The following is a 12,174-nucleotide window of genomic DNA, read 5'->3' on the forward strand; positions in this document are numbered from 1 at the left end:
CAATCTGTGCAAATATGGAAATATCCACACCTCTATCTCTGTAAACATGGAAATATCTACACCGCTATCTGTATAAACATGGAAATATCTACATGGCTATCTCTATAAACATGGAAATATCTACACCGCCATCTGTATAAACATGGAATTAACTACACACTCATCTGTATAAACACGGAAATATCTATACCACTATCTGTATAAACAGGGAAATATCTACAATGCCATCTGTATAAACATGGAAATACCTAAACCGCTATCTGTATAAACATGGAAATATCTCCACCGCTATCTGTATAAAAATGGAAATATCTCCACCACTCTCTGTATAAACATGGAAATATCTACACCGCTATCTGTATAAACATGGAAATACCTCCACCGCTATCTGTATAAACTTGGGAATATCTACACCGCTATCTGTATAAATATGGAAACATCTTCACCGCTATGTCTGTAAACTTGGAAATGTCTACACCGATATCTGTATAAACATGGAAACATCTACATGGCTATGTCTATTAAGATGGAAATATCTACAATGCCTTCTGTATAAACATGGAAATACCTACACTGTCATCTGTATAAACATGGAAATATCTACACCACTATTTCTATAAACATGGAAATATCTACACTGCCATCTGTATAAACATGGATATATCTACACAGCCATCTCTATAAACATGGAAATATCTACACCGCTATCTGCATAAACATGGAAATAACCACACCGCTATCTGTATACACATGGAAATATCTACAGCGCCATCTGTAAAAACATGGAAATATCTACACAGTCATCTGTATAAAAACGGAAATATCTACACCTCCATCTGTATAAACATTTAAATAACTACACTGCCATCTGTATAAAAATGGAAATAGCCACACCGCAATCTGTATAAACATGGAAATATCTACACAGCCATCTGAATAAACATGGAAATATCTACACAGCTATCTGCATAAATATGGAAATATCTACACCGCTATCTCTATAAACATGGAAATACCTACACCGCTGACTGTATCTACATGGAAATATCTACACCGCTATATCTATAAACATGTTAATACCTCCACCGCAATCTGCATAAACTTGGAAATATCTACACAGCTATCTGTATAAAGATGGAAATATCTACACCTCTGTCGGTATAAACATGGAAATATCTCCACAGCTATCTGTATAAACATGGAAATATCTACATGGCTATCTCAATAAACATGGAAATATCTACACCGCCATCTGTATAAACATGGAAATACCTACACAGTCATCTGTATAAAAATGGAAATATCTGCAGCAATATCTGTATAAACATGGAAATATCAACACTGCCATCTGTATAAACATGGAAATATCTACACAGCAATCTCTATAAACATGGAAATATCTACATCGCAATCTGCATAAACATGGAAACAGCCACACCGCCATCTGTAAAAACATGGAAATATCTACACAGTCATATGTATAAACATGTAAATATCTACACCGCCATCTGTATAAACATGGAAATATCTACACTGCAATCTGTATAAAAATGGAAATAGCCACACCGCTATCTGTATAAACATGGAAATATCTACACCGCCAACTAAGTAAACATGGAAACATCTACACTGCTATCTCTATAAATATGGAAATATCTACAAAGCTATCTCTATAAACATGGAAATATCTACACGGCTATCTGTATCTACATGGAAATATCTACACCTCTGTCTCTATAAACATGGTAATATCTCCATCACCATCTGCATAAACTTGGAAATATCTACACCTCCATCTGTATAAACATGTAAATATTTCCACCGCTATCTGTATCAACATGGAAATATCTGCACCGATATCTGTATAAACATGGAAATATCTCCACCGCTATCTGTATAAACATGGAAATATCTACACCGCTATCTGTATAAACATGGAAATATCTACCCCGCTATCTGTATAAACATAGAAATCTCTACAGCGCTATCTGTATAAAAATGGAAATATCTCCACCGCTATCTGTATAAACATGGAAGTATCTCCTCCGCTATCTTTATAAACATGGAAATATCTACACCGCTATCTGCATGAACTTGGAAATATCTACAACACTATCTGTGTAAACATGGAAATATCTACACACCTGTCTGTGTAAACATGGAAATATATTCACCGCTATCTGTGTGAAGATGGAAATATCGACACTGCAATCTGTGCAAATATGGATATATCTACACCTCTATCTCTGTAAACGTGGAAATATCTACTCCGCTATCTGTATAAACATGTAAATATCTACACCGCTATCTGTATAAACATGGAAATATCTACACCACAGTCTGTATAAACATGGATATATCTACACCGCTATCGGTATAAACATGTAAATATCTACACCGCTATCTGTATAAACTTGGAAATAAGTACATGGCTATCTCTATAAATGTGGAAATATCTACACCGCCATCTGTATAAACATGGAATTAACTACACAGTCATCTATATAAACATGGAAATATCTACACCACAATCTCTATGAACATGGAAATATCTACAATTCCATCTGTATAAAAATGGAAATATCTTCACCGCTATCTCTATAAACATGGAAATAGCTACACCGATATCTGTATAAACATGGAAATATCTCCACCACTCTCTGTATAAACATGGAAATAGCTACACCGATATCTGTATAAACATGGAAATATCTCCACCACTCTCTGTATAAACATGGAAATATCTACACCGCTATCTGTATAAACATGGAAATATCTACACCACTATCTGTATAAACTTGGAAATATCTACACCGCTATCTGTAAAAACATGGAAATATCTTCACCAATACCTCTATTATCATGGAAATGTCTATACCACTATCTGTATAAACACGGAAATATCTACGTGGCTATCTCTATAAACATGGAAATATCTACACCGCCATCTCTATAAACATGGAAATAACTTCAATGTCATCTGTATAAACATGGAAATATCTACACCAATATCTTTATAAACATGGAAATATCTACACAGCCATCTCTATAAACATGGAAATATCTACAAAGACATCTCTATAAACTTGGAAATATCTACACCGCTATCTGCATAAATTTGGAAATATCTTCACAGCTATCTCTATAAACATGGTAATATCTCCACCGCAATCTGTATAAACATGGAAATATCTCCACCGCTATCTTTATAAACATGGAAATATCTACACCGTTATCTGTATAAACATGGAAATATCTACACAACTGTCTGTGTAAACATGGAAATATTTACAACGCTATCTGTGTGAAGATGGAAATATATACACCGCAATCTGGGCAAATATGGAAATATCTACAACTTTATCTCTGTAAACATGGAAATATCGACACCGCTATCTCTATAAACATGGAAATATCTCCATCGCTATCTGCATAAACATGGAAATAGCCACACTGCTATCTGTATAAACATGGAAATAACTACTGCGCCATCTGTAAAAACATGGAAATATCTACACAGTCATCTGTATAAACATCGATATATCTACACCTCCATCTATATAAACATGGAAATATCTACACTGCCATCTGTATAAAAATGGAAATAGCCACACTGCTATGTGTATAAACATGGAAATATCAACACCGCCATCTGAATAAACATGGAAATATCTACACCGCTATCTGTATAAATATGAAAATACCTTCACCGCTATCTCTATAAACTTGGAAATATCTTCACCGCTATCTGCATAAACTTGGAAATATCTACACCGCCATCTGTATAAACATGGAATTATCTCCACCGATATCTGTAGAAACATGGAAATCTCTCCACCGCAATCTGTATAAACATGGAAATATCTCCAATGCTATCTGTATAAATATGGAAATATTTACACCGCTATCTGTATAAACATGGAAATATCTACACCGCTTTCTCCATAATAATGGAAATATCTCCACCGCTGTCTGCATAAACTTGGAAATATCTACACCGCCATCTGTATAAACATGGAAATATCTCCACCGATATCTGTAGAAACATGGAAATCTCTCCACCGCAATCTGTATAAACATGGAAATATCTCCAATGCTATCTGTATAAACATGGAAATATTTACACCGCTATCTGTATAAACATGGAAATATCTACACCGCTATCTGTATAAACAGGGAAATATCTACAGAGCTATCTGTATAAACATGGAAATATCTCCACCGCTATCTGTATAAACTTGGAAATATCTACACCGCTATCAGTATAAACAAGGAAATATCTACAACACTATCTGTGTAAACATGGAAATATCTACACAGCTGTCTGTGTAAAGATGGAAATAGGTACACCGCTATCTGTGTGAAGATGGAAATATCTACACCGCAATCTGTGCAAATATGGAAATATCCACACCTCTATCTCTGTAAACATGGAAATATCTACCCCGCTATCTGTATAAACATGGAAATATCTACACCGATATCTGTATAAACATGGAAAATCACCAATGCTATCTGTATTAACATGGAAATATCTACACCGCTATCTGTATAAACATGGAAATATCTACAGAGCTATCTGTATAAAAATGGAAATATCTCCACCGCTATCTGTATAAACATGGAAGTATCTACTCCGCTATCTTTATAAGCATGGAAATATCTACACCGCTATCTGCATGAACATGGAAATATCTACAACACTATCTGTGTAAACATGGAAATATCTACACACCTGTCTGTGTACACATGGAAATATGTACACCGCTATCTTTGTGAAGATGGAAATATCGACACCGCAATCTGTGCAAAGATGGATATATCTACACCTCTATCTCTATGAACATGGAAATATCTAAAATGCCATCTGTATAAACATGGAAATATCTTCACCGCTATCTCTATAAACATGGAAATATCTACACCGCCATCTGTATAAACATGGAATTAACTACAAAGTCATCTGTATAAACATGGATATATCTACACCACTATCTGTATAAATATGGAGATATCTACAATGCCATCTGTATAAACATGGAAATACCAACAACGCTATCTGCATAAACATGGAAATATCTCCACCGCTATCTGTATAAACTTGGAAACATCTACACCGCTATCTGTATAAATATGGAAATAACTTCACCGCTATCTCTACAAACATGGAAATGTCTACACGGCTATCTGTCTAAACATGGAAACATCTACATGGCTATCTCTATAAACATGGAAATATCTACATCGCCATCGTTATAAATATGGAATTAACTACACAGTCATCTGTATAAACATGGAAATATCTACACCACTATCTGTATAAACATGGAAATATCTACAATGCCATCTGCGTAAACATGGAAATAACATCACCGCTATCTCTATAAACATGGAAATACCTACACCGCTATCTGTATAAACATGGAAATATCTCCACCGCTATCTGTATAAACATGGAAATATCTACACCGCTATCTGTATAAACTTAGAAATATCTACACCGCTATCTGTAAAAATAGCGAAATAACTTCACCACTATCTCTATAAACATGGAAATGCCTACACCGCCATCTGTATAAACATGGAAATACCTACACCATCATCTGTATAAACATGGAAATATCTACACCACTATCTCTATAAACATGGAAATATCTACCCTGCCATCTGTATAAACATGGAAATATCTACACAGCCATCTCTATAAAGATGGAAATATCTCCATCGCTATCTGCATAAACATGGAAATATCCACACCGCTATCTGCATAAACATGGAAATATCTACAACGCTGTCTGCATAAATATGCAAATATCTACAAAGCTGTCTCTATAAACATGGAAATATCTACACCGCTGTCTGTATATACATGGAAATATCTACACCGCTATCTCTATAAACATGGAAATATCTCCACTGCAATCTGACTAAACGTGGAAACATATACACGGCCATCTGTATAGACATGTAAATATTTCCATCGCTATCTGTATAAACATGGAAATATCTCCACCGATATCTGTATAAACATGGAAATATCTCCGCCGCTATCTGTATAAACATGGAAATATCTACACTGCTATCTGTATAAACATGGAAATATCTATACCACTGTCTGTATAAACATGGAAATATCTACAGCGCTATCTGTATAAACATGGAAATATCTACAACACTATCTGTGTAAACATGGAAATTTCTACACAGCTGTCTGTGTAAACATGGAAATATGTACACCGCTATCTGTGTGAAGATGGAAATATCTACACGGCAATCTGTGCAAATATGGAAATATCTACACCTCTATCTCTGTAAACATGGAAATTTCTACACCGCTATCTGTATAAACATGGAAATATCTACATGGCTATCTCTATAAACATGGAAATATCTACACGCCATCTTTATAAACATGGAAATAACTACACAGTCATCTGCATAAACATGGAAATATCTACACCACTATCTGTATTAACATGGAAATATCTACAATGCCATCTGTATAAACATGGAAATAACATCACCGCTATCTCTGTCAACATGGAAATACCTACACTGCTATCTGTATAAACAATGAAATATCTGACCTGCTATCTGTATAAAAAAGGAAATATCTACACCGCTATCTGTATAAATAGGGAAAAAACTTCACCGCTATATCTATAAACATGGAAATGTCTACACCACTATCTGTATAAACCTGGAAATATCTCCATCGCTATCTGTATAAACATGGAAATATCTCCACCACTCTCTGTATAAACATCGAAATATCTACACCGCTATCTGTATAAACATGGAAATATCTCCAACGCTATCTGTATAAACTTGGAAATATCTACACCGCTATCTGTATAAACATGGAAATATCTCCAACGCTATCTGTATAAACTTGGAAATATCTACACCGCTATCTGTATAAATATGGAAATATCTTCACCACTATCTCTATAATCATGGAAATGTCTACCCCGCTATCTGTATAAACTTGGAAACATCTACATGGCTATCTCTATAAACATGGAAAAATCAACACCGCCGTCTGTATAAACATGGAAATACCTACACCGACATCTGTATAAACATGGAAATATCTACACCAGTATCTCTACAAACATGGAAATATCTACACTGCCATCTGTAAACATGGAAATATCTTCACAGCAATCTCTATAAACAGGGAAATATCTCCATCGCTATCTGCATAATCATGGAAATAGCCACACCGCTATCTGTATAAACATGGAAATATCTACAGCGCCATCTGAAAAAACATGGAAATATCTACACAGTCATCTGTATAAACATGGAATTAACTACACAGTCATCTGTATAAACCTGGAAATATCTACACCACTATCTCTATGAACATGGAAATATCTACAGTGCCATCTGTATAAACATGGAAATATCTTCACCGCTATCTCTATAAACATGGAAATAGCTACACCGCTCTCTGTGTAAACATAGAAATATCTCCACCACTATCTGTATAAACATGGAAATATCTGCATGGCTATCACTATAAACATGGAAATATTTACCCCGCTTCTGTATAAACATGGAAGTAACTACACTGTCATCTGTATAAACATGGAAATATCTACAGCACTATCTGTATAAACATGGAAATATCTACAAAGCCATCTCTATAAACATGGAAATATCTACACAGACATCTCTATAAACTTGTTAATATCTACATCGCTATCTGCATAAACATGGAAATAGCCACACCGCTATCTGTAAAAACATGGAAATATCTACACCGCCATCTGTTAAAACATGGAAGTATCTTGACAGTCATCTGTATAAACATGGAAATATCTACACCTCCATGTGTATAAACATGGATATAACTACACTGCCATCTGTATAAAAATGGAAATAGCCACACCGCAATCTGTATAAACATGGAAATATCTACACCGCCATCTGAATAAACATGGAAATATCTACACCGCTATCTGCATAAATAGGGAAATATCTACACCGCTATCTCTACAAACATGGAAATATCTACACCGCTATCTGTATCTACATGGAAATATCTACACCACTATCTCCATAAACATGGTAATATCTCCACCACAATCTGCAAAAACTTGGAAATATCTCCACCGATATCTGTATAAACATGGAAATATCTCCAACGCTATCTTTTTAAACATGGAAATATCTACACCGTTATCTGTATAAACATGGAAATATCTCCTCCGCTATCTGTATAAACATGGAAATATCTGAACCGCTATCTATATAAAACTGGAAATATCTACAACACTATCTGTGTAAACATAGAAATATCTACACAGCTGTCTGTGTAAACATGGAAATATGTACAACGCTTTCTGTGTGAAGATGGAAATATTTACACCGCAATCTGGGCAAATATGGAAATATCTACACCTCTATCTCTGTTAACATGGAAATATCTACACCGCTATCTGTATAAACATGAAAATATCTACACCGCTAACGGTATAAACATGGAAATATCTACACCACGGTCTGTATAAAGATGGATATATCTACACCGCTTTATGTATAAACTTGGAAATATCTACACAGTCATCTGTCTAAACATGGAAATATCTACACCTCCATCTGTATAAACATGGAAATACCTTCACTGCAATCTGTATAAACATGGAAATATCTACACAGCCTTGTGTATAAGCATGTAAATATCTAAACCGCTATCTCTATAAACATGGAAGTACGTACAGCGCTATCTGTATAAACATGGAAATATCTACACCGCGATCTGTATAAACATGAAAATATCTACACCGCTGTCTGTATAAACATGGAAATATCTACAGCGCTATCTGTATAAACATGGAAATATCTCCACCGCAATCTGTATAAACATGGAAATATCAACACCGCTATCTTTATGAACATGGAAATATCTACACCGCTATCTGTGTAAACATGGAAATATATACAGAGCTGCCTGTGTAAACATGGAAATATGTACACCGCTATCTGTGTGAAGATGGAAACATCTACACAGCAATCTGTGCAAATATGGAAATATCTACTCCTCTATCTCTGTAAACATGGAAATATCTACACCGCTATCTGTATAAACATGGAAATATCTACATGGCTATCTCGATGAACATGGAAATATCTACACCGCCATCTTTATAAACATGGAATCAACTACACAGTCATCTGTATAAACATGGAAATATCTACACCACTATCTGTATAAACATGGAAATATCTTCAATGCCATCTGTATAAACATGGAAATAACATCACCTCTATCTCTATAAACATGGAAATACCTACACCGCTATCTGTATAAACATGGAAATATCTCCACCGCTATCTGTATAAACATGGAAATACCTACACCGTTATCTGTAAACTTAGAAATATCTACACCGCTGTCTGTATAAATAGGGAAATAACTTCACCGCTATCTCTATAAACATGGAAATGTCTACACCGCTACTTGTATGAACATGGAAATACCTACATGGCTATCTCTATAAACATGGAAATATCTACACAGCTATCTGTGTCTACATGGAAATATCTACACCGCTATCTCTATAAACATGGAAATATCTCCACCGCAATTTGCATAACCTTGGAAATATCTTCACCTCCATCTGTATAAACATGTAATTATTTCCACTGCTATCTGTATAAACATGGAAATATCTCCACCGATATGTGTATACACATGGAAATATCTCCAACGCTATCTTTATAAACATGGAAATATCTACACCGCTATCTGTATACACATGGAATTATCTACACCGCTGTCTGTATAAACATGGAAATATCTACAGCGCTATCTGTGTAAACATGGAAATATCTCCACCGCTATCTGCATAAACATGGACATATCTACACTGCTGTCTGTGTAAACATGGAAATATGGACACCGCTATCTGTGTGAAGATGGAAATATCTACACGGCAATCTGTGCAAATATGGAAATATCTACACCTTTATCTCTGTAAACATGGAAATATCGACACCGCTATCTGTATAAACATGGAAATACCTCCACCGCTATCTGTATAAACTTGGAAATATCTACACCGCTATCTGTATAAATATGGAAATATCTTCACCGTTATCTCTTTAAACATGGAAATGTCTACAATGCTATCTGTCTAAACATGGAAACATCAACATGGCTGTCTCTATAAACATGGAAATATCTACACCGCCATCTGTATAAACATGGAAATAACTGCACCGTCATCTGTATAAACATAGAAATATCTACACCACTATCTATATAAACATGGATATATCTACACTGCCATCTGTATAAACATGGAAATATCTACACAACCAACTCTATAAACACGGAAATATCTCCATCGCTATCTGCATAAACATGGAAATAGCCACACCGCTATCTGTATAAACATGGAAATATCTACAGCGCCATCTGTAAAAACAAGGAAATATCTACACAGTCATCTCTATAAACATAGATATATCTACACCTCCATGTGTATAAACATGGAAATATCTACACTGCCATCTGTATAAAAATGGATATAGCCACACCGCTATGTGTATAAACATGGAAATATCAACACCGCCATCTGAATAAACATGGAAATATCTACACTGCTATCTGTATAAATATGAAAATACCTTCACCGCTATCTCTATAAACATGGAAACATCTTCACCGCTATCTGTATCCACATGGAAATATCTACACCGTTATCTGTATAAACAGGGAAATATCTACATCGCTATCTGTATAAACATGGAAATATCTCCACCGCTATCTGTATAAACAAGGAAATATCTACAATGCCATCTGTATAAACATGGAAATAACTACAATGCCATCTGTATAAACATGGAAATAACATCACCGCTATCTCTGTCAACATCGAAATACCTACACTGCTATCTGTATAAACAATGAAATATCTCCACTGCTATCTGTACAAAAATGGAAATATCTACACCGCTATCTGTATAAATAGGGAAAAAACTTCACCGCTATCTCTATAAACATGGAAATGTCTACACCACTATCTGTATAAACAAGGAAATATCTCCACCGCTATCTGTATAAACATGGAAATATCTCCACCACTCTCTTTATAAACATCGAAATATCTACACCGCTATCTGTATAAACATGCAAATATCTCCAACGCTATCTGTATAAACTTGGAAATATCTACACCGCTACCTGTATAAATATTGAAATATCTTCACCACTATCTCTATAAACATGTAAATGTCTACACCGCTATCTGTATAAACATGGAAACAACTACATGGCTATCTCTATAAACATGGAAATATCTACACCGCCATTTGTATAAACATGGAAATACCTACACCGTCATCTGTATAAACATGGAAATATCTACACCACTGTCTCTATACACATGGAAATATCTACACTGCCATCTCTAAACATGGAAATATCTACAGAGCCATCTCTATAAACATGGAAATATCTCCATCGCTATCTGCATAAACATGGAAATAGCCACACCGCTATCTGTATAAACATGGAAATATCTAAAGCGCCATCTGAAAAAACATGGAAATATATACACAGTCATCTGTATAAACATGGAATTAACAACACAGTCATCTGTATAAACCTGGAAATATCTACACCACTATCTCTATGAACATGGAAATATCTACAATGCCATCTGTATAAAGATGGAAATATATTCACCGCTATCTCTATAAACATGGAAATAGCTACACCGCTATCTGTGGAATCATGGAAATATCTCCACCACTCTCTGTATAAACATGGAAATATCTACACAGCTATCTGTATAAAGATGGAAATATCTACACCGCTATCTGTATAAACTTGGAAATATCTACACCGCTATCTGTATAAATATGGAAATATCTTCACCGATATCTCTATAAACATGGAAATGTCTGCACCACTATGTGTATAAACATGGAAATATCTACATGGCTATCTCTATAAACATGGAAATATCTACAGCGCCATCTGTATAAACATGGAAATAACTACACAATCATATGTATAAACATGGAAATATCTACACCACTATCTGTATAAACATGGAAATATCTACAAAGCCATCTCTATAAACATGGAAATATCTACACAGACATCTCTATAAACTTGGAAATATCTACATCGCTATCTGCATAAACATGGAAATA

The sequence above is a fragment of the Pan paniscus genome, chromosome 12 (assembly GCF_029289425.2).
Source record: "Pan paniscus chromosome 12, NHGRI_mPanPan1-v2.0_pri, whole genome shotgun sequence".
Lineage (NCBI taxonomy): Eukaryota > Metazoa > Chordata > Mammalia > Primates > Hominidae > Pan > Pan paniscus.